Source organism: Muscardinus avellanarius (genome assembly GCF_963383645.1).
Source record: "Muscardinus avellanarius genome assembly, chromosome: 20".
Taxonomy (NCBI): Eukaryota; Metazoa; Chordata; class Mammalia; order Rodentia; family Gliridae; genus Muscardinus; species Muscardinus avellanarius.
This window is the reverse complement of record NC_137806.1, coordinates 9,821,760-9,849,413: the sequence shown is the minus strand read 5'-3', so window position 1 is coordinate 9,849,413 and position 27,654 is coordinate 9,821,760.

Sequence of the window (27,654 nt, the reverse complement as noted above, 5' to 3'; positions counted from 1 at the left end):
GAGCAGGACATGGATGCAAGGCGGTGTGGGTGAGGGGCCGCCTGCAGCGGGAGTGTGGGCCTTTGGGTGAGCTCCTCACACTTGGGGTGCCCACTGTATGCCCTCCTCTTGCTGTCCATAACATTACAGGTCAAGCAGAACCCTGGAGGGGAGTAGAGTATTGTGGAGGCTGGCGGGGGCTGGGGGGCCCTTCTGTGTGCTGGGAGTTCATTGCCTGACACCGGGAGATTTCCTTTCACTAAGATACAAAGGGAGGAGGAAGGGGAGCCCAGTCATTAGTGCTGGCTGTAGGCACGGTCGCCCTCCCCAGGGGCTGTGCATCCTGCAGGAAAAGAACAGCCCCGCTCCCCAGAGGCTCCCAGGGACCAGCCCTCCCCTGCGCCATCAGTTTGCCTCCAAACATCTGCCTCAGGAGCTGCTGGAGGTGGAGGGTACTAGCAGGCCCCGACTGTTCTCAAGCAGTTTCTGATCCTGGGATGGAAACTCAAGAGGAGTGTGGCTCTTTCCTTTTCTGTCCAAATAAGAAGCAGGGTGGGTTGGTTTGGACTCGGGGCCATTCTATCACCAAGCCACACTCCCAGCCCTTCTTATTTATTTATTTATTTATTTATTTATTTATTTATTTATTATTTTTCATTCATTCATTCATTCATTTTGTTTTGAAACAAAGTTATTTATTTTTCGGGTCTGGGGATGGAACCCAGGGGCATTTGACCTCTGAGCTACACCCCCTGCCCTGTTTTTTATTCTTTATTTTGAAACAGAGTCTCACTAAGTTGCGGAGGGCCTAAGTAGCTGAGGCTGTCCTCGAACCGCGATCCTCCGGTCTCAGCCTCCCAAATTCTGGGATTACAAGCGTGCGCCACCACGCCCGGCTATTTATTTATTCATTTATTTATTTTGTTTTGTTTTGGAACAAGGTCTTACTAAGTTGCAAAGGCCTCACCAAGTTGCTGAGGCTGGTCTTGAACCCGCCTGTCTCAGGCATCCCCAGCACCACCACGCTTGGCAAAACAGGGTGGATTAGGTATTAACTATCCGGGGATCCTGTCTTTCAGGCTACCAGCCCAGGCGCCAGAGCCCGTGGTAGCGCCTAGCCTGGCTGCAGGTCCTAACTCCTGCAGCCATTTATCCCGCCGGGGCAGAAGAGGCCACCGTCCTTCTGTCTGTCCAGAACAGCGGGGCCTCTGCCCCTCCGGCCCAGCCCGCACTGGAGGGGTGCGGGGATGCTGCTGGGCAGGGCGCCCGGCCCCAGCGCCCCTCCCGCCACGTCACGGGGTCACGTGGGTGAGCCGCCCCCGGGCTCAGCTGCTCTCCCCGGGCGCTGGGGAGCCGCGGCCGCCCGAGACCCCTCCCCCGAGCCGCGGAGAGCGCGGCCCGGCCTCTCTGGTGGGATTAGAACCGGCGCTCTAATTTAAGGGGAGCAGATGTCGCCGCTCGGCTCGGGAGGCCTGGGTGGCCTGCTGTTCAGACGCCGTCGGTGGAGGCGCTGACCTCGGGGGCCGCTGTCAATCTCCGCGCAGATGGCCAGGCGGCCGGTCCCCTGCCTGGCAAAGGCGGCCGCCGGGAGCCGCGGCTGCAGAGAAAGCGCCGCGCGGGGGGCGGGGCGGGAGGCCCGAGCCCCCGCCCCGAGAAAGGCCGGCGCACAATGGAGCCCCGCGGCGGCCCCTCGCAGGACAAAGGCGCGCCGGCCGGCGGCGGCCCGCGCTCCAGCTGCCTCTTGAACAAGGCCGCGCAAACGTGCTACTCGATTCTAAATCCGCTTAGGCGCTCTCCGTGTGAACCGGGAGAGGGGTGGCCTTCCAGCCCTTAACAATCGGGGCCCTGGAGAGGCCTGGGAACCCCGGTGCTCCGGGGAAACGCGCCACGCATGCAAATAAATGCCGTCACTGGAGAGCCCCAGGGCCGCCCAAAGAGCCGAGCCGGGTAGCTGGGGAAGGACGGCTAGCGAGCCCCCCTGGCCGGCGCTGGAAGGGTCTTTCCCTTGCAGGCCGGAGCCCCGCAGCCATTAGTCACCCAGGTATTCACGGTGCTTTTTTTTTCTATTTCCTTTCTTTCTTGGCTTCTGTGGTCAGTGGTAAAAAATTCCTGGGGACGCCCACCTAAATACCAGCTTCCTGTTTATGCTCTCCGTGGCTTTAATGTTTAGCTGTTAAAGAGGTCTGCAGGTGAAGAGAAAAGAGAAAGAAAAGAAAACCAGACTGGTCAAAGGTCCAAGTTCATTTTTAATCGTTTATGTCAAAATCACAGGGGAAGGACAGGGTGAAATTCAAATGTAACTTAATGCCCAAGATCTTGGTCTGGTTTCATTTGTCCCTGGTGTCTACAGGAGCCTATAAAACACGATACAGTGAAGTATGAGGCTTTTCATTCCTTGCAGTTAAAGCCACACACGCCTCCCTTTAAAGGTGGCATGATGTGCTTTTGTTCTAGGAGGCTAAAGTTCATACATTAGCACAACCCACAGATTTCAGTGTGTGCCTTCATGGCTAGAGTTTCTCAGATTCCTGCTAGAAAAAGTGTTCATGTAGCTGCCTGGATGCTGCCTTCCTGATTTGGAAAGCAAAAACAAACAAACAAACAAACAAACCACTCAGAGGTCATCCCTTCCAGGTCTTTTCTGGTACAGGATTTCCTGTGCAGCTCCTGGGGGGAGGGGGGAGGGACAGTCGGTCTCTGACAGAATCCCTCTAGAGACCTCCGCTCCCCACCTCAGAAGGTAACACCCCCCGTTAAGCATCTTAATTTTTCTTAAGGTTTTCTATATATAAAGGTGGAATCTGTCTCCACTTTGGAGTCGTGCAGAATAAATCTAATTTCTCTTCTACATGACATCCCTCTTCAAACACCTCTTCAAACATTTGGAGATGACTCTCAGGTCCCCTACAGCGTCTTCTCCCAGCTAAACATCTGCGGCTCCGGCCTTGCCCCTCGCGGGTCTCAGTCTCCTGCACCATTCCGGAGTCACCTCGGGGTGCTCCAAGGAGCCTGAGTCCCTTTGAAACCGAAGACGCAGTTCAGTTGGTGCCACGACTCGGCTTTTCAGGCAGCGCACGCAGGAGGGAGGTGGCTTAGAACCAGAAGTGGGAATTGGTCAGGTCATGCGCATGTTATTCAGACAGAACCAGGTTTTGGTTTCCACATTAGTCCTTCCACGTTGAGTCAGGAATGGCAGAGACAGTCACGGAGTCAAGGAAAGAGAGAAAAGCCCTGCTGCGTGCTAGCTTTCTTGTTGAATTTTATCCTCACAAAACTCCACTGAGGAGGCATTGCTGTTATCCTCCTTTTCCAAGCTCAGAGGTCAAATCCTCCAGCCAAGGTCATGCAGCTAATAGGTAGCAGAGCCAGGTCTCTGAACCCTCCGTGCACTTGCGTGATTCAAAGCTGCTGCCATAAATTTCCCCTGGCCCGGACCCAGATTCCGACTTTGGTTTTCAGCCGATTCTGCAACAGGCAGCTTTTATTCAAGGCCAGTTTGTGTATATCATGCTTATAAAGCTACAAGGTTTTTGAAATACAAGTTAAGAACCTTAGGGAAGGGAGAAAAAAAGGTCCTTTTTGGAAGCAAATGAAACAGAAATTCCCAGTTAAAGCCAAAAGCCATCCTGAACATGCCTTTATTCCAGTGGCATTACTTAAGAGCAGAGTGTTATATTACCCTGAATTTCCTGCCTAGGCTAGAGGTAGGCCAGGCCCTCGATGCAATTTAAATGTTTCCGTGTAGTCCAGCTGTATCACCAGCAGCACCGACACCCTCCCTTGCTCCTCATTCTCCAATTGTCAGCTAGTGGCGGGGAGAAGAATGTTTCCCATGCACACACCGTAACTTTTTCCCAGCATTGCTAAGCCTGCCAGAACAAAAGGAAGACCACAGCAAGAAGATTGAGAGGAGCCTCCTGATCATCCCGCTGCTCCTTCGCAGCCCGAGGAGGGCTGCACGTCAAACACCAGCAACCGTCACCCACACATTCCTTTTCAGAGCGAGGAAGCATTGGCGGGAGCCCCTTCTAAGTGATTCTCTACCCACACGTGTTGGCAACTCTTTCTCTCCAGGAAAACACTCCCCCAAAGGCATGCTGGGGTAAAGGAGTTGGTTCTGAGAAAGGCTTCTCCTCTCTCCCTTGAATTGTCTGGCCAGGTGGGTTCCACACCTTAGCAGGGGTGTGGCTTAGTTGGTTTTTTGGTCTCCACTCTTTGCGATGGTAAACAGGGCCGAAGAGAACTTCTTACTGTCCAATCTGCAGTACCCTGTAGAGCACGACCGTGTTGGTCTAGTTATTTCTGCATAAGGCTTGCATCTGGGTCTAGTGCTTTTCTGCTTTCCCTGTTTCTCTAGTCGTGACTTCTGCGTAAGTAACCTCATCCCTTGCTTATTACTAGCACAGAGCAGCTCCTCAGGAAAGGTGCTTAATAAACTAACCCATCTTTTGTGCATATATATATCTGCCTCTTGCTTTCTCCTCTCCTTAAATCTTTGGAATAGTCAAGTTCATAGAACACAAAGTAGGAGGGTGGCTGCCAGAGACAAAGAAGAACGCAGAGTGGGGAACCACTGCTTAAAGGAAGCAGAGAAAGACAGGCGCGCTGGTGCGTACTGGTGATCCCAGTGCTTGGGAGGCTGGGACGGGAGGATTACATTTGAGGCCAGCCTTAGCAACTTAGCAAGACCCTGTTTCAAAATAAAAAACAAAAAAAGTGTCAGATGTAGAACGCCCCTGGGTCCAATTTCCATAAACAAATGGGACAGAGGTTCCGTTGAGGAAGATGAAGTTTGAGATGTATAGGGGTGGGGTGGATCTCCCGACGCCGCTGAACTCCACCCTTAACCTGGTTCACATGTAACATCTCATATCTTTTTGTGTGTGTGTGTGGTACCGGGGATGGAACCCAGGGGCATTCTACCTCCGAGCCATAGCCGCAGCCCTATTTTTTTGTCTTTTTACTTTTGAAACAGGCTCTCACTGAGTTGCAAGGGGCCTCACTAAGTAGCTGAGGCTGTTCCTGAACCGCGATCCTCCTGTCTCTGCCTCCCGAATGCTGGGATTCCAAGCGTGCGCTACCACGCCCGGCCTATGTCTCATTTCTTGAGCATGCAAAATTGAGGCTCTGTAAGGATTTTTAAAACCATGTATTTGAGATATAATCGTATATAGTTATTTGGATACAGATATGTAAAAATATTTTTAAAGAAATACAAACTAGACTAAAATTACTTTATATATACCTATAAATTGCTACAGTAATAAATTTTATAGTAAAATTTAAACTTTACCACAACAGAAGCACATTTTTTGAATTCATGAGCATTTTATTTATTTGTGGGGGGAGGGATTGAACCCAGGGGCAATTTACTTCTGAGCTACACCCCAGTCCCCCCTGTTTCTGGAAACAGGGTCTTGGTGAGTTGCTGAGGTTGGCTTCAAACCTGCCATCCTCCTGTCTCAGCCTCTCAAGTCCTGGGATTCCAGATGGGGCCACCAATGCCAGACAAGTGTGAGCACTTTAAGTTCTGGTATGTATTCCTAGGGAGTTCCATCAGTTTGCGTTCCAACTATCAGGACAGGAGGATGCCCGTTGCCATCACTACCCACACCAGGCTTTTATCATTCTCTTTATTCTTTGCATTTGATAGGCACCTGCACACACACACACACACGTATACACACTCGCTGACTTAAATCGTGTTTTCTTTGGATCACTATACCTATTGAGGCTGAATAACTTTCCGTCTTTTTGGTGCATCTTCTTTTATAAAAGTCTCCATAGTCCTGTCCATTTTTAGTGAGCTGTGTGTTACTTTTTATTGGCTTTTACGAGTCCTGTGTAGAGTGAAGATTAACGCTTGGTCCGTTGTATCATTTGAAAGTAATTTCTTAGCGGAGGGAAGAGGAGGGAGGGGGAGAGCTTTGAGGCCAGCAGGAGCGTGGTGGGGGTCAGGCACCCTGAAATCTGTGGGAACGCTGACCCCCCTTCTGGCCAGCTCGCATTACAGGAAGCCTGCCCTCGAGACCACCACGCAGCGCCCACTCACTGGCTTAACAAGTGTTTACTGAATGTGCGTGCCACATGTTGGGAACCAGAGGTGGGTCAGACGTACACGATTCTTAGTTTCCAGGAACTTGCAGTCCAGTAGGGGCAACGGACAAACGCCATCAAATAATGAACACTGTGTCCAGCCACAACAGGAAGCTGAGCTGGAGACTGAGGGGCACACATCTGGTGCCAGGGACAGCCTCTCCGAATCCCTTATTTCACTGCCAACATGAACTTCTTTTTTCTTTTTTTTTTTTGTAGTACTAGGGATGGAACCCAGAGGCATTCTACATCCAAGCCACACACCCTGCCCTGTTTTTTCTTTATTTTTTGAAGTAGGGTCTCACTGAGTTGCAAAGGGCCTCACTACGTAGCTGAGGCTGTCTGTGAACTGTGATCCTCCCTTCTCAGCCTCCCGAATGCTGAGATTACAAGCGTGCGCCACCACGCCCAGCTTCTTATTTTCATCCCATAAATAACTAGAAAGATTTCTTCCAGCTCTTCCTACATTTTCTGAGTTTCCTAGTGAACAAAAAATTAAATTAAAAAAACCACAAGTCAGTGAGTTAGCAAAACTTGAAACCAAGCATCGCAGTCCCCGTCGTATTTTCCTCTTCCTTTGCCCTTTGACCCCTTTTACTTGATTGCTTCAGGCCTGGATTAATTCTGTCTGGCCTGAGGCCCGTGCCAATTTGCATGGCTCTTCTATATACAGGTCAGAGCCACGAAGACAGCAGGCCAGCCTGAATTCGCAAGCCGATTCACATCCATCAAGGGGCCCAGAGCTCAATACACTCACTGCGGAAGAATGGAGGATAATGAAAAATCCTACCACGACCTGAACTCCCGACTCACCAGGGTTGCCCTGTGGTCAAGCTTATGGGTAAACTACTCCATCATCCTTATGTCCCACTTGTCAAACACTCGTAGGATTCCACTTGGGGCTTTGGACATGTAATTATGGTTTCCATTGTTCCCAAAGCCAGAGTTAAGCCTCAGATTGTGTAATTAATTGTGAGTTAGGAGTGCCTTCTTTCATTTTATACTCTCTCTGATGATAATACAAATCCTTACTTCGCTCAGTAATACCAAATATTGCCGAGCCACACTAGTCTGTGACGCACACGTTGATGTAGCTGTATTTAGCTATTGTTCTGAATGAGGAGCCAGGCTTGTTTACACCCAGAAGTAAAATCCACGATGTGAAAGTCTGTTCTCTCCAGAATCCTCTTCCAGCCGTGTGCGCTCTTTTTGCCGGTCCATTCCTTAATTCAGTCAATCGGTGCGTGAAGAGTGTTCAGTCAGTCAGTCAATAGGCAAATGTTTACTTGAGGCCTATGATGCATGAGGGACTGTGCTTACAGTGAGGGAAAAGACTGGACATGCTCTCCAGCCTCATCGTCAAATGGGCTAGCTGGTGCCCACCTCGGGAGGGCTGTGGCAGGTCTATCCTAATCACCGGGCAGCACTCCAAAGTCACACGTGCCGGCCCACAGGGCTCCAAAGGTCTGAGGCGCTGAATTTTCAGGTTCGGAGCCAGCTTCGGAGTACTGTGCAAATATATATTTGGGAGGTAATTCCGATTCCTTCTTTGGGTTATGAACCACTGGTCCAGGGATCTTCCCGAACTCCTTAGGGCTCTCCTCCTTTCTGTGGACCATCAGCCCCTCTTCAAACACACCTGGGCCGGCAGTAACCCAGGACCTGCGACCAAGCAAACCTGCCCATTTCTGAGGGTTCCGAGTCAGAAGCTCAGGTCGGCTCTGCCCACCTGTCCCCAGGTCAGCTGTGGACTGGTACATCTCTACTATACTTCCTCCTGGGCTGTCTTGGGCCCCTCCTCTGATGCTGAATTGATCTGATTACCTTCTCTGAGCTGGGCTCCTGCTCTCTGGTGTTAGCTCTGTCGTTACTATAACTCAGGTACGTGTTACTTCCCTTCTGAGTCAGGAAGACCCAGGGCCTCCAAGTCAAGGATGGCGGGCCCCTGGGCACCTGGGCGGAACTTGCTACTTTCCTGTGGGCTGAGGCATGTGCAGTAGTCAAAGCATTTAGAAAAGTGGCCACCAGGGAAGTATTAATCCAAAAAAGGAGATGGGCGGGAGGGCTCAGATACCCACAGAAGCCAAACACAGTACACAGAGCAAGAGAAAGAACCTTCCGCAGAAGATTCCAGATGCAAGGTCGTGGTGGAACAGGTGTGGGAGGGAGGGGCACAACCGGAAGTAAAAACTGTGACAAAGCTCAGAAAGGACAGGAAGCTCCCAGCCACGCCTCTCCAGGGAGGATTCAAACTTCCGGCCACGCCTCTCCAGGGAGGATTACAGCTTCCGGCCACGCCTCTCCAGGGAGGATTGGAGCTTCCGACCACGCCTCTCCAGGGACAGGGAGCTTTTGGCCACGCCTCTCCTGCTCGGTCTCCACTGGGCTGACTCCTGTCCAGATCTGTGCTTCTTGGCCGCCCAGGAGCAAACTTGCCCCCGCTCTGGTGAGCTGTGTAGACCCCCGCAGGGACCCGGCCAGGATACCGCTTTTGAGTGACTGGCCACCATCGCTCCGGGCAGAGTCCACTGCCATCTTGTGAAATCTGGTTCTTTTAGGTTTTCAACATCACGTCTGAGTATTTCCGATGTGATATTCCTGTGAGTATGATTGATATTGGTGACAAGTCAGAGAAGATATTTGCAGTATTTTGTCGTCGTGTGTTAATTTCATATGGATTAAATTTGGCGCACCGAACTGAAGTGGAGCTGCCATGAGTCTCTTGAATTGAGAAAGAGTAATCCCAGTATTTGGAAGGCTGAGACATGAGGATTGCAGGTTTGAGGCCAGCCTCGGCAACTTAATGAGGCCCTCTGCAACTTAGTGAGGACCTGTTTTAAAAAAAAAAAAAAGTACTGTGTGTAGCCCAGAGGTAGAATGCCCCTGGGCTCAATCCCAAGTACCTTCCATACACGAAAGTACAGATAAAATCAGGAATACGAAGTAGCTGGGTTCATTCATCTAGTTGTGGCTATTTGCCACATCTGGACCTGTAATTATAACATTTTATTGCATATCATTTGTTTATTCATTTATTTACCATAAGTCTCTGGAATTGATAGTCAATTCCTGAAATAACTCGCTGGTTCTCTTTTTCTAGTTGTGGTTATCTGCTGTGTCTTGTAACATGTTTTTGTTGTTTATTATTCATTCATTTCTCATCCATTTATCCACTCATCCATTCATTCAGGATTTACCGAGTACTTGCTATGTGGCGCTGCCTGCGACACTTCACCAGATGGCCCCACGTCAGGCCTCCCGCCTTGCCCCGTCGCATCCCATCACACCGCGCTCCCTGGCATCCCTGCAGTAGAGGGGACACTAGGCTACAGTCCCTGCCCCTCAACTTCCCCCAGTCCGGCGCAGCTAACAGCCACACATCAGATGTTGTCAAGAGGTGAAGGCTATGGGGGGACTTGACCTAGGTCTCGACCATCACATGACAGTGGGGACAGCCCTATAGAAACAACAAGTGCAGAACCATGCGGTCCTGTGAGCGGAGTGGTCAGGAGGGCGGGACTCCTGATGGGGCGGCCAGGGTGGGAGGGCAGTTCTCTGCCCAAGCCCAGAGCTTAGGTTGACAGTCACAGGTTCCAGCGACAGAGTGTGACCTTCTTGTCATCCTTCTGCCTCAGTGTGTCTGGATTCCCAGGTCACACATCCCCAGTCCCCATCCTGGGCTTGCTAAGGTGGAAAGGAGAATGTAGACCTCTGTGGTTCGGGGGCAGAGAAGGATATGTCAAAGGCTGTTGATTTCTCTGCTGGATTTTGTTGTTGTTTTGGTACTGGGATCTGAATCTAGGGGCATTCGACCTCTGAGCTACAGTCCTAGCCCTTTTTATTTTTATTTTTTAAATTTTCATACAGGGTCTTGCTAAGTTGCCAAGGCTGGCTTCAAACCTGCAATCCTCCTGTCTCAACTTCCCAAGTACTGAAATTACAGGCTGTACCACCAGGCTCAGATCATTTTTCTTCCCTTTGACTCTAAGGCAAACCACATTTAACTGCTGCCTGGAACCCTGCTCACTGTGCACCGGACCTAGCAAACATCAGTCTTGTCTCTGGCTCGGACCAGCCTTGCTGAAGCCTTCCATCTGAGCCCTCAGAGAGATCTGTAGCACCGGGCTAAAAATAGGTAAGCAGAGAAGTCCAGACTCAGGGATAAATGCTCTTACCAGGCCCCAGGAAAACCAGCTGTATCAAGTTCAAGGCCTCTTCTCGGCCAAGCCGCAGGGTCATGAGAGACTTCCCATTTTGGCTTCTTAAACTGGGAAAGGGGAGGAGGAGACAGCAGAGACAGGATGCGGGGGACTGGATGGGCCGTGTGCTACTCGGAGGGCCCGAGGCTCAGAGCAGAAATCTTCCCAAGGACTCTGTGAACAGCTCTAAGCAGTACACGTATCCACACATGCACGCAGCCCAAACAACCCTCTGCTGCTGTCTCCCTCAGTAGAACCCGGGATTCGGGATGATTCTCACATGGAAGGACCAGTCATTCTGAGCTCAGAATCTCCCGGTTCTTCTAAGTACGTACATCCATCCACAAGGCCACAAGAGCACAGTGTTTGCTGTGGCAAAGGAGCATTAGCTCCGGGTTTACATTCATGAGCGATCAGATAGAACCCAGAGCAGGTTATCAGTGAGACATCCTCCTGCTCGGGTCCGGGTGCGTGACTGTCCCATGTATCCCTTTCCTGTCCTATCTCCTCCCTCTGCCCTTTCAGAAGTTCAGCCAAAGCCCCTGGAGGTTGGGATAGCTTTGTTTCAGGGCCCAAGGCATTGGGATTTTTTTCAGTACTGGGGATTGAACCCAAGGGCATTCTATCTCTGAGCTACACCCCCAGCCCTATTTTTAATTCTGTATTTTCAAACAGGGGTCTTACTAAGTTGTGGAGGCCTCACTAAGCAGCTGAGGCTGGCCACCAACCTGTGATCCTCCTGTGTCAGCCTCCCAAGTACTGGGATTACAAGTGTGTGCCACCATGCCCGGCTGCACTGGAATAGTAATAGGTTTCAATCCTGATTCAGATGATTCTGGGACAGAGAAGATATTTCATTTTTGCTTCTGATCTCTTTCCAGAAAAACAAAACAAAAAAGCCAATCCATGCATGGTAGCACATGCCTGTAATGCCAGTACTTGGGAGACTGAGACAGAAGGATCACAGATTTGAGGACAGCCTCAGCAACATAGTGAGGCTCTCAGCAACCTAATGAGCCCCTGTTTCAAAACCAAAAATAAAAAGGGCTGGGATATAGCTTGGAGGAGAATGCCCCTGGATTGGATCCCCAGGGCCATACACATGCACACACAAAACCAGTCCTAGGGAAATGTCAGGGCGTAGTGTCACCTCTGCGTCCCCAGGGGACAGCCTCTGGGGGCTTCATTAACTAGGCTGAGGAGCTATTTCCCAGTGTGAGTAATGAGAGCAGGAGCAAGCACCTTTCTGGCGAGTCCCCGAGGGGGTGGCCAGGGCTGTAGGATCTGAGGAGGACCCCTACCAAAACACCCCAGTGCAGCAGCCAGCGCCTCTGGGGGCTCCTGTGTTTACAAACGTTAAAATGCTTCGCCCTTTTCCATCCTCCTGCAACTTAGATCTTTTCAAATAGGTTGTTCTCTTATTCTTTCCCGACCCTGAGAAGAATCTGTCTTTGAAATGAGTTCTCCGTTGTGGAGAACTATAAGACAGGGTTGATGGGAACGATGGGAGAGGGGACCCTGGTCTGCTGCGTGACTTCTGGGTTCCAGGTTGAGAATGACCAGCAAAGTCGAATTTTAACCTGAGCAGGGCTCCTCTGTCCGACTAGCGTGGGAAGCCCCGAGGTGCCGTGGCCCGTGGTTAAGTCTAGCCTGAAGCCGCACTGCCCAGGGCCGGGCTCCTAGTCCTCCCACCTGCAGGCAGTGGGACTTGGGGGAACTTGCTTTATCTCTCTGGAGCTCAGTTTCTTCAAAATGGGTGAACGGAGTGACTACCGCAGGGGTCGCTGGAGCTGATGAGCCAACGTGAAACCCTTGGCACAGCCCTGCCACAGCATCGTGCTCAGTGAACGCTCCTCCTCCTCCTGCTGTTACCCTTTGCAGTGGGTCTGAAGACCCTCCGCATTAAATAAATACCTTGGCTAGCCGGGCGTGGTGGCGCACGCTTGTAATCCCCGCGCTTGGGAGGCAGAGACAGGAGGATCGTGCAGGTTTGAAGCCAGCCGCGCACGCTGGCTTAGGAGACCCTGTTTCCAAATTTAAAAAATGTAAAAATAGGTCTGGGAGTGTAGCCCGGAGGTAGAAGGGCTTCCAGGAATGCCAGTACCACAAAAATAAATAAATAAATAAATAAATAAATACCTTGGCTCATCTGGAAGGAGTCATCTGGCATTCACTGGCCACAAGAAGCAAACACCTCAGTGCGTTTGGAAAAATTCATTTGGCTTCATAACTACTGCACATAAATGGTGACGTACGTGTGTGTGTGTGTGTGTGTGTACACACATATATATGTTTTTTACGGTGGTACTGAGGGTGGAACCCAGAGGCTTTCTACCTCCGGGCTACACTCTCAGACCTGTTTTATATTTCATTTGGAAACAGGGTCTCACTAAGTTGCCGAGAGCCTCACTAAGTAGCTGAGGCTGGCTTTGAACCCGTGTGATCCTCCTGTCTCAGACGCCCAAGCGCTGGGATTACAAGCATGCGCCACCACGCCCGGCTATATAAAGGTTTTAAATTTATTTGTTAATATTTTATTGGTGCGTTGCAGTCATACATCTTAATGGATTACAAGATGGTGGAGGCAGCGTACATGCACACATCACTCAAGTAGCCCTTCCCCAGTTCCTGCCCCATTTCCTCCCTCCTCCTCACGTTTGGCTTAGTGATTGCCCTTGACATGTCCGTGAATGTACATCATGGACGTTAGGGAACTTCCCTCTTCCCCCTCCCATCCCCTCAGTGAGGTCGCCGTGTTTGCTCATCTATGGTTTCTCCTTCGTCTAGAGCTCCTCCTATGACCCATTTCCTCCCTAGCTTCCGCATATTAGGGAGAGTATCTGATTTTTTATTTTTTGTGACTGACTAATGACATATATATTGAATGTAACATGTTAAATATATAACACCATATATATAATAATACAATATAATATAGTACACTTATATACTTATATAGATATATAAATTATGCATAATTTATATGCAGATATATCTATTATGTATAGATATATAATTAAGTATGTATATACCTTAAAACAAAACTGTTTGCCTTTGGGGACATAGAAACGCATCCCCTGGAGACCATGTGCTCCCCGGGCACTTCTGTACTCACGGAGTCAGGCCCCCCAAGGGAAAGCTCTACTCCCAAAAGCTAGGTAGCTCCTCATTTGGACCAAGCCAGCGTTGGATCCTTCTCTCCTTTATTTCAAAGAGACTTGTTGCAGGTCTTGGGTTTGGTTCTGGAGCCCTGACGTGTTGTGGGATAGATCTGCACGGGCATTTTTGACAAGCCAGAGTTTGCTTCCAAAGCATTTTTCTCGGCCCTCCATATCACAAGCAGCGAGATAACCCAGGACGCCGGCCAGCGCGGTGCAGGCCCCTCGCGGGCTGCGGAGAGGGTAGGTGGCCTGTCTAAAACTGCCCGGTGGGCCGGTGGCAGACAGATGGACATGCCATTCGGCCTCACTCTTTTACAGGGAGGGAACGTGAAGGGGCCGGCCATCTTCCGCCCATGTGTCTCTAATTAGAAACAGAGGCTGTCAGGACTCTTGAATCCACAGCAAAAAGCCGTACAACTTTACTGGCTCCATTAAAGATCTCTGTCACTGAGAGTTTGCGTGACGAAGCTTCTGGAAGGCGACCGGGTACGTACCTGTGGCTCGGCCGTCGAGCGGCAGTGGTTGCCCAGAGGGGGACACGGGATCCTGAGACAGCTGTGAGAGGAGCGAGGGGACAGGACTCAGGCTGGGCTGTTCTCAGCCTTCCCTGAGGACAGTCTCTGTCCTTCAGAACTATCCTCCCAAGGAGGAAATTACATTGCATATTTTTTCCCCAATCCAGATGCAAAACCCCACAACTTGAATCCCAGTGTCCTCAGACATGTGAAAACATTCTGAAACCTCAGAAATGCTTGCTCATCAAAGATCATTTTTTATGACTTATAATTTGGGCAGTTATCACTGGTTTTAGAAAAGTTCAGGGTGAGCCGGGCTCAGGGGCTCAGCCCTGCCTTCCTAGTAGTTGGGAGGCTTAGACAAGAGGATCACAGGTTTGAGGCCAGCCCCAGCAACTTAGCGAGGCCCTCTGCAACTTAGCAACACCCTGTATCAAAATAAAAATAAAACAAAAAAGGCTGGAAGTATATCTGGGAGGTAGAATGTCCCTATGTCCCTGAGTTCAATCCCCAGTACCAAAAAAAAAAAAAAAAAAAAGAGAGTAAAGAGAGGTTCCGGGTGGTCCAGTATCCTCTGGGAACTCTGTAGGTTTCATGGTTTCAGTTTCCGGAGGTTTCTGCTCGCCTGGGAGTTCCAGAGAAGCTGAACTTGCTAAGGAAGTATGTGCCAGCAATTCACTTGTGGAAGGAAGGTATTTCACCACAGAGGAAAGAAAACCCTAATTAGGATTCCTCCCTCTTTCTTGAAGCCAGTAGTTGACCGGCGAGGGCCTGGACGCTTTTAAATTGTGATCCTAACACACTTGCCTAAGAAGGATGCTCGGCCCCAGATTTCAAAATATTTTCTAATGGAGCATCCGTTTTCCATAGAGGCCTTCATTCTCCCGCGACCTCTGCCCGTGTCGGCCCCGCACGGCCCTCCTGAGGCCCAAGGAGGTGGTTACCTGGTGGCCAGGCTTGAGTCCTGCAATGTCTCAATGCGCTCCTCCGACAGGAAGGATGAAACCCGTTTGCTCTGTTCACAAGCATCCTTTACAAAAGTTGGTGGGAGAGCTGAGCACACTTCAAACCAGCAGGGCAGGGAGCGTCCGAAAGGGCTAGAAATTACTCCGAGAGAGCAGTTTGCATTCACTGTCCTGCTGGGTGGGGTGGGGCTGGGAACAGATGCAGAAGCCTTTACTGTGGAGGCCTAATCTCTCATTTCCCCCGCTCTCAGTCTTCATTTTGTATAGCACAGTGCTAAATGAAGGCCAAGCAGAGGCGTTTTTGGTTTGCTGTGTCTATGTTTTAATTGCTCAGGCTGCCCTCAAATTTACAATCCTCTGGCCTCAGGCTCCCAAGTCCTGGAATTAAAGATACGCACCACCGTGCCCAGCTATACTTTAAAAAAATAGACATATATTTTTGCATATTTTATTATACGCTCACACACATGCGCACTTGCATTGGTGGATTATAATTATACATGATAGTGAGGTTCAAAGTCATACAAAGCAACCTGCACGCGCGTCTCGACGTGCGTGGACTTCAGGTCCCAGCCGCTCCCCTCCTCCGGCCTCACCGTGAGATGTGTGGTGAGGGCTTCCTGCATGGGCGGAGCATCCTTTGAACGTTTCCTTCACGCCTCTTCTCTCTCTCCTCCCCATCTCCCTCCTCTTTTCCTCCACTGTCTAAAGCCCCTTTGGTTTCTACTAGAGGGATTTCAGTGTACCTAAAGATCTGGAGCTGGGCATGGTGGTGCACGCCTGTAATCCCAGCACTTGGGAAGCTGAGGCGGGAGGATCGCAGATTCAAGGACATCCTCGGCAAGGAGTGAGATTCTTATCAACCTAGCGAGACCCTGTTTCAAAAAAATTAAAAAAAATAAAAATAGGGGCTGGGGGCATAGATCAGAGGTAGAATGTCCCTGGGTTCAATTCCCAGCACACACACACACACACACACACACACACACACACACACACACACACGATCCGGGCATGGTGGCACATGGCCTGAAATCTAATCCCAGTACCTGGGAGGCTGAGACTGGTGGGTCACAAGTTTGCGGCCAGCAGTAGAATGTCCCTGGAATCAATCCCTAATACTGCAGAAACGCACACATACATGCAGATCACACTGAGAAGCCTACACGCGGTAGCTGGTCCAAGACCAGCTCCATCATGGAAACTGCGAACGGGGACAGAGGTCAGCCTGCGGGCCCTGGGCGGGCAGTCGGGCCTGAGCTCAGCCTCGAAGCCGTTCTAGCCCAGGCCCTGGGCACGTAGTGGAGGAGAGCCGAGGCCTGAATGAGGGCGCCCTCTCCGCAATTCCCACATGGAAACATGATCACGAAGAAGAAGATACTCGAGATGAGCAAATAAGGCGACCCACCTGAGCGGATGGGGAGGGAAGTTCCCTGATACACACTGCGCATCCATGAGCATCACCGTCATCACCGAGCCACACGTGAGCAGGAGGGAGGGCAGGGAACGGGCAGGAATCGGGGCAGGGGAAATGAGCGATGTGTGCAGGTATGCCTCCACCATCTTGTACTCCATTAGGGTGTATGATTGCAAGCCACCAATAAAAACTTAAAAAAAAAAGAAAAAAGAAAAATACGATCACGGGTGTGTGATCACGGTAGAAGACGGGCCTTTGTCGACCTGGCTAAGCTCTGAGGCCGGAGCCCTCGCGGATGGTATTTGGGCCCTTATTATTTAAGCTGTAGGGGTAGATTCTCTTCTGCTCTTCAACCATAAGAGAATGTAGCCAGGCGTGGTAGCACACGCTTGTAATCCCAGCATTTGGGAGGCTGACAGGAAGATCATGTTTTGCAGACAGCCTCAGCTACTTAGGCCCTTTGCATTAGTGAGACCCTGTTTCAAAACAAATTAAAAATAGGGCTGGGGGTGTAGCTTGGAGGTAGAATGCTTCTGGGTTCCATCCCCAGTACCACTTGCAGACCAAGGCAGTGGTGGGCCCTCCCTCCAGGGCGCTGATGGACAGCGTAGGCCATTCCCCGCCTCTGCCATGATTATCAATGCAGAGAGCCAGCCGGACTCTCCGGGAGCAGGGCTCCCAGCCTGGCCAATCGGCTTGGAAGGACATGAGCTCCCTGAGACTAACCAAGTACAGAACAGTTGGAGGGTTGGAGGTGCCCCGCGCAGGGCCGCCCTCTGCGTGCTGGGGCTCCGGCTGCCTCTCTGCCCTGGGGGGAGCCCAGGGAAGCTGGGATTGGTGTCTGGTGGCCCTTCCCCCTGCCAGCCGCACAGCAACGGTAGATGACCAGACAAATCCAGATCTAGGCGCTGCCTCCGATTACCGTAGGCATTGCATCCAATGCCAGCCTACAAGTTGGGTTGCCTTTCTTCTGTCTGCTGAGTTCAGCAGAGAATAAAGGCACTTTCTGGGAGCGTGTGGGGTTGGATACGGAGAGCTGGCATCCGTCGTCCATCCCAGCAGAATTCTCCGCAGGAATGATTCTCCAGAACCCGAGCCCCCTGGAGCTCATCTCAGAATCCCTGGCCCTTGGGGCAGCTTCACTGCGCTCCAGTGTGACCTCGACCCCCTCTTCCTGCCCCTCGAGCCTCCGCTCCCCAAGTGCATTGTGGTTCTGCTGGCCTCAGATCTCAGGGTCCCACCTGCCTGCCCCTTGGATCAGGGGAATTCTCTGCACAGATCTTGCCTTCGCTGATCTTGGCACACTCCAGCTTCCTGCGTGCACGGGCCCCAGACGCGCCCCAACCGTGGCCAGCTGGATGGACGTCACCAGGGACAGCTCCTCATCCCGGCAGGTCACTTCCTTTCCCAGGCTCCAGCCCCGAGGCCGGGTCAGCTGGGGCTGGGGAAAGTAGGCCACGTGCGACTGGCTAGAGCAGAGATCACACAGAGCTTATTTGGAAGTGTCTGTGATCCACAGTCAGATGGGGACCTCATCTCTGTCGAGGGAGACCTTGGCGTTATCTCCATTTCCCTTCTATTTCCGAGTATCTTGTGCTGCGCCTAAAACCACAGAATTCACCAAAATTAGTACTGATGAACGAGCTTTTCACATCCAATTCTCTTTTCTAAGATTTAGCGTATTTCTATTTTTTGGTGTGTCTTCAGATATCGCCAGTTCTGTGTGCCCATGGGTGGATATAGCAGGGCCAAACTTGGGGTACCATCTGCGTGTGGAGAGGTTCCTCATCTGTCCTCCCCACCAGTTTACTGTCTGAAATCCTTAAACAGAAAACGAAATCTTCCACCATCCCATCTGATGTACGGACTCTGCCAATATAACAGGAAAGGACGCTTTGTGAACATTTCCAAGGTTTTAATGAATCATACAGATACTTTCTTGAGCCTTAGACTTTTTAGACCATTGGTGTTAGAGACAGAGAAGGGTGTTCAAGAGCAGGAGGTCCTTGGGTCTCTGAAATAAAAGAGGTTATCTGAGGTATATGAAAAGAGACGTACAGGGGCAGTCGGGCGTGGGGGCGCACGCTTGTCATCCCAGCATTCGGGAGGCTGATACAGCAGGATCGCAGTTCACAGCCAGCCTCAGCTACTTAGTGAGGCCCTTCGCGACTCAGTGAGACCCTGCTTCAAAGTAAAGAATAAAAAATAGGGCTGGGAGTATAGCTCAGAGGTAGAATGCCACTGGGTTCCATCCCAGTACCACAAACAAGAGAGACAGACAGACAGACAAGAGAGAGGAGACAATTTTATACACACTGCAACTTCCTTGGTGTGTACACACACACACACACACACACACACACACACACATTTTTGTGGATATCTGGGGATAGAACCCAGGGACATTTGACCTCCAAGCTACAACTCCTGCCCTATTTTTTTTATTCTTTATTTTATTTATTTATTTATTTATTTATTTATTTATTTATTTATTTATTTTTTGGTGGTACTGGGGTTCCTGGAAGCCCTCCTTCCTCCGGGCTACACTCCCAGACCTATTTTATATTTTTGAAACAGGGTCTCTTACGCCAGCGCGGCTGGCCTCGAACCTGCGCGATCCTCCTGTCTCCGCCTCCCAAGCGCGGGGATGACGAGCGTGCCCACCACGCCCGGCCTTATTCTTTATTTTGAAACAGGGCTCACTGAGTTGCAGAGGCCTCACTAAGTAGTAGCTGAGGCTGGCCGCGAACCGCGATCTGCTGGTCTCAGCCTCCCAATGCCGGGATGACAAGCGTGCGCCATCATGCCCAGTGTGGATGTATTTTTAATACTGGGGATTGGACCCAAGGACATTCTACTTCCAAGCTACATCCTCAGTTGTTCTTTATGTTTTATTTTGAAATAGGTTCTTACTAAGTAGCTGAGGGTCTCGCTACATTGCTGAGGCTGGCCTCACACCTGGGATCCTCCAGCCTCAGTCTCCCAAGTGCAAGCCCAGCCCCCCATTGTCAGCAGGGCAGGCCTGTGCACCAGGGCTCTGGGTAGAAGGGACGCTGCCTTTCTCCTCCCAGACATTACTAACAGAGGCTCACCCCTTGACCCTTCCAGCTTCCCTGGGTGCCAACACCAGCAACACACAAGGTTGGGTTTATTATCAGCTCACCTGACAGCCCCTGCCCAGCCGCAGCAGAGCCGGGAGCCACTGGCCTGGCTGTGAGGTTCAGCGCTCATTCCCCCGGGGGACACAGTGAGTCGACCCTGTGGTTCCTAGTCTTCCGCTCCTGATGCACATTCAAGGGCAGGCGCCTCCAAGCCCGCGGCCAAGGTGGGTCTCCAAACCTGGAGAACTGACAGCGAGGCGCAGCCGGCTCTCGGCCCAGCCACCTTCCCCATCAGGTCCTCCAAAGGCCAAAGTGACGTCCAGGAGCACCCAGGAAGAGGAGCCTGGGAAGGAAGGAAGGAAGGAAGGAAGGAAGGCAGGCAGGCAGGCAGGGAGCAAGGTAGCTGCAAAACCTAGGTGTCCATCACCAGATGCATGGATAAAGGAAGCGTGGTCTGTACCCGCAGTGGACTTTTACTCAGCTGTGACCCTCGCAGGAACACGGGTGGAACTAAGGAACCTAATGCCAAGTGGGACCAGCCAGTCTGACAGTCGGGGGTCAGATGTGTCCTCTCCTGGGGGAGCTAGAGAGAAACTGGAAGACAGCAGAGACTTCAGGTGAGGAAGGAGAGAGTGGTAGAGGAGGGGCGGGCTGGAGGAGGGAGGGAAGGAGGGAGGGAAGGAGGGAGGGAAGGAGGGAGGGAAGGAGGGAGGGAAGGAAGGAGTTCAGTGCTGTGGTGCCTGTGTGGAGGTGCCGCTGCCCATCTCACTGCCGTGTAGGAGGAAGGGAGCGGGTGTGATGGGGAGGGAAGCACGGCAAGGGCCGCGGGCGTGTGTCGCTGTGAATCTCACCACGATGTGTATTTACAGTGCGCCAAGAAAACAACAGCAGCAATAATGATTATTCTTATTTTAATGACTTTACAAAGGGAGAGTGCTCGCAGAAGACCCCACTGCTCTCCCCCACACCTCGGCCCCCCGCTCACCTAGCCGGCAGCCCCTCCCCTACCTGGCCTCACTCCTTGATGGCCAGCTGGGAGGAAACAGATGTGACCCACGTCTGACTTCTCTTGGATCGTGGCAGACAATTAACCAACTGTCCCCCCAACGGACAAGCAGGACATGTGTGTATCTACAGCGGCAGCTTGAAATGATGGGGGCCGCTTGGCTGGGGCTCCCCGGGACCTGGCTGAGGAACCTGGACACCGGGGGGCTGGCCGTGACAAGATTCAAAAACTTACGAGAATGTCCTGGGATCTCAGCGTTTTAACTGAGGTGTGAGGTCAGGTCGTGAGGGTCCTACTATTACTTTTACGTTATCACAATTACAGCTGCTTCATCCCTTTAAAAACCTGACAGCCATATTCATATTTATGATCTGAATTTGAGTGCCTTTTAATTCTCTTACTCTTCCATCTTTTTTTAAAAAAATCATATGCCATATGAAAAGAAAATGGAAAGATTACTCACTTGCCTGGAACCACGTTTAAAACAACTCTGAATGCATTTCCTAGCGTTTCCTGATTGATAGCCCGGGAAATAAATAACCCCAAATGGTAGCATTATATTTATATTTCTGAGTCAGGCATATTTCCCTTATTGCTCTGCCTCTGCAATAGATTCCCAAGAAGGCACATAAAATATCAAAATAGCACTTTCGATATCTGCCAAACCTGAGCTCTTGCATCTCAGCAAGAAAATGTGTAACTGGTGGGTAAACTGCCTCTTTGTCAGACATAAATGTGGCAAATTCCGAGGCGGCTCCTTTTCAACTAAATTGCCTCAGCATGCGGGGCAGCAGGGAGGATGTTTGCTGTAGGACACAGGCCAAAAACAAAAAAAACGCAACAAACCAAAACAAAATCTTTATATTATTTTTTCAGGAGGGCTTATATTAAGTTCCAGAGAGAAATTATGAGATTTTTGGGGTGCAGTGGTACATTTTTTTTCTGAGTCACCTACTCTAGTTAAACATGTTTGTGTTGTCTTTGATACTTATCTCTAGCTTACACCCCAGACCCTCTTAATTTTTTAAAATTTTTTAAATTAACTAATTGACTATTTTTTGGCACTGGCGATTGAACCCAGGGGCACTCTACCTCTGAGCTACACCCCCAGCCCTGTTGTTTATTTTTTAATTTTGACACAGGGTCTTCCTGAGTTGCTGAGGGTCTTACTATGTTGCTGAGACTGGCCTCGAACCTGCGATCCTCCTACCTCAGTCTCCCAAGCAAAACATGTTCAGGTCTTTGAAATGTACCCCAGCCTCCCCTCTGGGATCTGCCTCCCGGGCCACGAGGATGTTAGTGATGTCTAAAGCGTGACTCCGTGCTCTGGGTTTCCGGAGGCTGGCCTCCGCTAGACTTTCTTTCTGAGTGACACACTTTTGTCCTGTCTGGACAGCAGCGTAATTAGAAAAGATTTGGCCCACACGTGCGGCTTCCACAGCCTCTTGGCAGGGCCCCGACCTGCCGCTGACGATTCTGGTTTTGTTGGGCTTTGGGGGTCCTCTGAGAGGAGATGTCTGGTGGCCTGTGGGGTCTCGTCCTCGGGGGGTCGGGTGCTCTCTGCTTGGATTCCTTGGGGGCCACTGGGCCATTGTCAGGCCTGAGTCCCAAATGCCCTTGGGTGTGTGCTGAGACACCTCCAAAGAAGAGACTCTAGGACCCCAGGGAAGCTATCTAACCAAGCTGTCTGTCTGTCATCCCGTGTCTTTGACTTATTTATTTATTTATTTATTTATGTGGTTACTGGGGATGGAACCCAGAGGCGTTCTACCTCCGGGCTATACTCCCAGCCCTATTTTATATTTTATTTGGAAACAGGGTCTCACTATGTTGCTGAGAGCCTCACTAAGCTGCTGAGGCTGGCTTCGAACCTGCGCGATCCTTCTGTCTCAGCCTCCCAAGTGTGGGGATTACAAGCGTGCGTCACCACGCCCGGCTCATCCTTGGCTTTATTTACTGAGCATTTACTCAGTTACAAAGAGCCTCCATTTGCCTTAAATATTGCTCACAGCAATCTTTTTAGAAATCTCAGCCCCCACCCCAGGCACCAAGTGGAAGCCACCTTTAATATAGCCCTCTCTGTCCATCCTGATGACCCCTGCGTTGCCGTATCCAATAAATATGGTCTTCCCATTTCCAGCCTCAGTACCCTCACTCGGACCTCCTACCCAAAGTGCAGTGGCAGCCTCCCCGCTGGTATTTCTATCCTCAACTCCTCCTCTCTGCGTTGCCCTGAAGCCACGTCGCTTTTCCAAATATAGAGCATGGGTGATGTCATGCGGGCTCTGCTCACAGAGCAGAGCATGTCCCCAGGGCCCAGCGTTTCCTTACTGGTGTTCTGGCCCCCTTCTCGTTCTTATAAATAAAGTTTTATAGAAACACAGCTACTTCCATTTGCTGATGGATCGTTTTCACTGCATTCGTACTGTGGTGGCAGAGAGTGGAGTTGCTGTCACAGACCACATGTAGCTTTCAAAATTTCAAATACTTACAGTTTGGTCCTTTACAGAAAACATTCGCTGATTCCTGCTGTCAAATATGGTGCCAATTTTCTTTTCCGGTTTCATTTCCTCCTTCCCAGGGCTCTCCTGTATTAGCTCCTTGGCTTTGGGAACCCAGTCTGCTCAGGGAGCCCCTGAGGCCACTCAAGGGCCTCTCCAGGCACCTTCCCGACTCTGGTCACTGTGATTTCTCCTCCTCTCCCCCCACCCCCGTCACACTCTGCCATGGTGTTTTGTGTTTCTGATTTGTATTGTACGTATAATGTGTGCCCCGTTGCTTCCCCTCTCGGCCTACTAGTTCCTAAGCTCCCTGAGGGCACGAGCTGCATCTTGCCATCTTTGGATTTCCCCAGAGAGGCCACATGCAGCCAATCAATAGAGGTCCGGAGACGCACTTGACTGGGACACCGGGCCTTTTCCTTCCAGAGGCTTCTAGCATAAACACTCAACATTTTTCTTCTGGAAAGAGACAAGGGGAGAAATCAATACAACCTACGCTTGCCCAGGAAGGCATTAGAGTCTTACTTTGTGTATATTGTTTGGTTTGGGATAAATGAAAAACTACCCAGTTCTGTTTCAAGGACTCCTCAGAGAAGGGACAGAGACCAGAGGAGTGCCCGAGGCAGGCCTTTCTTTCTCTCCTTGGGCTCTGCTGGAGGGCACCATTCCAAGACACTGTGGTAAAAGCAGGGTCTTCAGGAACCCTCACAGCCAGGCTTCAGGTCCCCTGAGGAAAGGATGTGGTAAGGGGGAAGAGAACCTCACCGCCAGGGGTCTAGGGGCCAGAGATTTGGATCAGGCATTATTTGAAGATGAGAAATTTAAATCTGTTGAGTTAGATTGGTGGGTGGGGATGCGCCACGGCTGGGGTCTCAGTGTCCCCAAAGGCTCATGTGTTGCAGGCCTGGTCCCAGCTGGTGCCGCTGCTGATGGAACCTTGGAGCAAGAGGTGGGCCCCCTCATTAGGGGCGTGCTCTCGAAGAGGTCACTGAAACCCTGGTTCCTTTCCGCCTCCCCCCACACCCTGCTCCGATTTCTGGCCCCCACAGGATGAGCAGCTTTCCCTACCACTTGCCTGCAGCCATGATATGCTGCCTCACCACAGGCCCAAACGACCATGGACCGACACCTCTGAGCCGTGAACCAAAAAAACCTTTCCTCTTTTTAAGTTGATTGTCATTTCATCACCATGATGGAAAACTGACTATCACAGGAGGGATACTCGTTTTCTGTGGGTACTGTGACAAATTTCCATGAACCGGGTGACTTAGCACACACTGCTTCTCTAACAGTTCTAGAGGCCAAAGGTCCAAAAGCAGTCTCACTCAGAAGTATCAGCAGAGCCGGGATCACTCTACAGTGTCAGGAAGAAGCTGCCGCCTTGTTTGCTTCTAGCACCTGCCTCCAGGGAAACGGGATAAAACGTGGTATTAACTACAGTCACCATGATGTGCGCTAAATCTCTAGAGCTTGCTTGTCCAACAAAATTGAAATATTGAAGCTCTTTGACCAATATAGCCCCATTTCTCCTACTGACCTCCATCTCTGTCGGGAACTATTCCCTCTCGCTTCTATGAACTTGACTTCTTTAAATTCCACAAATAACAGAATATTTGTTTTCTCTGTCTGGCTTATTTTACAAGTCTGCATAATATTCCACGACTTCACAACTTCTATATTAATTTGCCTTGAGATCCAGGTTTTCCACCTATTTTGGCTGTTGTCAATAATGCTGCGGTGAGTAAAACAGCTCAGGTGTCTCTTGGAGATCCTGATTTCCTTTCTGCTAGCTTTATAATTTGAAATCAGAAGTGTGATGTCTCCAGCTTTGCTCTTTTTTCTCAATTCAGCTTTGAGTGTTGAGGGCCTTTTGTACTTTCATATGAATTTGAAAAGTGTATTTTCTATTTCTTTAAAAAATGCCACTAGAGTTTTGATAGGGATTGCCTTGAATCTGTGTATTGCTTTGGGTTGTGTAGACATTTTAACAATATTTGTTCTGTCAATCCATGAACATAGATATCCTTCTATTTATCTGTCTTCTTCAATTTCTCTTTTCAATGTCTTAGAGTTTTTAGTGTAGCATATCTATTACGCCTGTGGTTAAGCTTATTTTTAAAAAGTTTTTAGATGCTGTTGTAAATGGAATTGTTTTCCTGATTCACTTTCTTTGATAGTTCATTGTTGGTATAAGGAGACATTACCGATTTTTGCATGTTGGTTTTATATTTCACAACTACTGAATTTGCTTATGGTTCTGTTTTATGGAGTCTTTAGGGCTTCCTATATATGGGAACATGCCTTCTACAAACCGAGATAATTTTACTTCTTTTGCTCTAATTTGGATGCCTTTTATTTCTTTGTCATGTCTGATCACTCTGACCAGGACTTACGGTACTGTGTTGAATAGAAATGGTAGGAGTGGGCATTCTTACCTTACACCAGATCTTGGAGAAAAATTTCCCTCATTGACTATGATGTTAGCTGTAGGCTTCCTATAAATTCTGAGGTAGTTCATTCCATACCTATTTTGTTCAAAACTTTTATCAAGAACAGCTGTTGAACTTCATCTGATGCTTTCCCTGTATCTATTAAAATGATCACATGGTTTTTATCTTTCCATCCATTAATGTGGTGCACAACATAAATTGACTTGCATAGCTTGAGCTGACCTTGCAGCCCAGGGATAAGCTCCACCCGTTGATGGGGCACAATCTTTATGACATGCTGTTGAATTTAGCTTGCTAGTATTTTGGTTTTCTATTGTTAGGGATTTTTGCACCGATGTTTATTATAGATACTGACCTTTACTTTCCTCTTTTTGTGGTGTCTTTGTATGGCTTCAGTATCAGCTGATGCAGGACTCATAAAGTGAGTTTTGAAGTATTTCCTTTTCTTCTACTTTTTGGAACAGTTTAAGGTTTGTATTAGCTCTTTGAATGTTTGATGGGATTAATTGGTGAAGCCATCAGGTCCCAGGCTTTTCTTTCTCTGGAGGTTTTGAATTGCTGATTTAATGTTCTTACTTGTTCCAGTCTGTCCAAACTTTCTATTTCTTCTTGAATTGGTTTTGCTAAGTTATGTATTTCTCAGCATTCAGCTTTTTCTTCTAAGTTACCCAATTTGGGGGTTTCATTAAAAGATCTCATATTAAAGTGAATTAGGTTTGACCTACAGCTGCTTTTATACATATTTTAGGCTTGGTCTAACAGCTTCTCCTATTTAAAGAACTGTAACCTAGTATGATGTGTAAACACACTGTCACCTAACCCGAAAGGATACCTGTGTATTAAGAGGTCAAGACTCGGCCAACCACCGCAGCTGGACGTCTAGCCAATGAGAGGCTGAACACTACCAAAACACATCATATAAGGCAAAAACTAGCTGCAGCCAATCAGATAGCTTCTGTATGCCACTTTCTTTTCTTTGGCTATAAATATTGTCCTGCGCATGAGGTATAGTGGAGCATTCTGAACCATTTTCAATCTGGACCCCTGCCTGACTTAGAAATTCTTTCTTTGCTCAAATAAACCCTGCTAAATTTAATTTGCATAAGGGTTTCTTTTAACATCCTTATGATCCTTACTATTTCTGAGGCGTTCATTGTAATGTCTCCTCCCTAATTCCTGATTTAGTCTAGCTACCAATTTGTCATTTTGTTTATTTTTCAAAAAGATAACTCTTGCAGATTTTTCTACTGTTTTTCTATTTTCTGATTTGTTTCCTTTTTGCTGCTAACTTTGGACTTATTTTGCTTTTAATTCCTTGAAGTATATAAAGTTAGTTTGTTTACTTGATATTTTTCTTTTTATTTAATGAAAACAAGAATTTATTGCTTTAAACTTCCTTCTTACTACTGTTTTTGCCACACCCCAAAGTTTTCTTATGCTGTATTTTCATTTTTGTCTGGAGATATTTGAATTCCCTTTTGATTTCCTCTTTGTTCTCCTCCTCCTCCCCTCCTCCTCCCCCTCCTCCCCTCTTCCTCCCCTCTTCCTCCTCCTCCCCTCTTCCTCCCCCTCCTCCTCCTCTTTCTCTTGCTTCTTTCTCTCTTTCTGCTTCCTTTTTGTACTGGGAATTGAACCTAGGGAAAGTCTACATCTGAGCTACCCCTCAAGCTCTTTTTCTTATTTGTTTTGAATCAATGTCTCACTAAGTTACTGAGACCAGTCTTGAACCTGCCATCCTTCTGTCTCAGCCTCCCAAGTACTGGGACCACAGGTCTGTGCCACCCCATGCTGGGCTTGATTTCTCCACTGAACTAATGGTTGTCAAGCGGATGTCATTTAGTTTCTATGCATATGTCAATCTTTCTGCTTCTCATCCCCTTCCTGTTTCATTCCATTGTGTTCTCTGTGTTATTGAACCCAGGGGCATTCGATCTCTGAGTTACACTCCTAGCCTTTTTTTTTTTTTTTTTTTTTTTTGGTGGTACTAGGGTTCCTGGAAGCCCTTCTACCTCCGGGCTACACTCCCAGACCTATTTTTACATTTTTGTTTGGAAACAGGGTCTCCTAAGCCAGCGCGCGCGACTGGCTTCGAACCTGCGCGATCCTCCTGTCTCTGCCTCCCAAGCGCGGGGATTACAAGCGTGCACCACCACGCCCTGCTAGCCTTTTTTTATTCTTTGTTTTGAAACAGGGTCTTGCTAGGTAGCTGAGAATCTTGGTAAGTTGCCAAGGCTGGTCTCAAACCTTAGATCTTCCTGATGCAG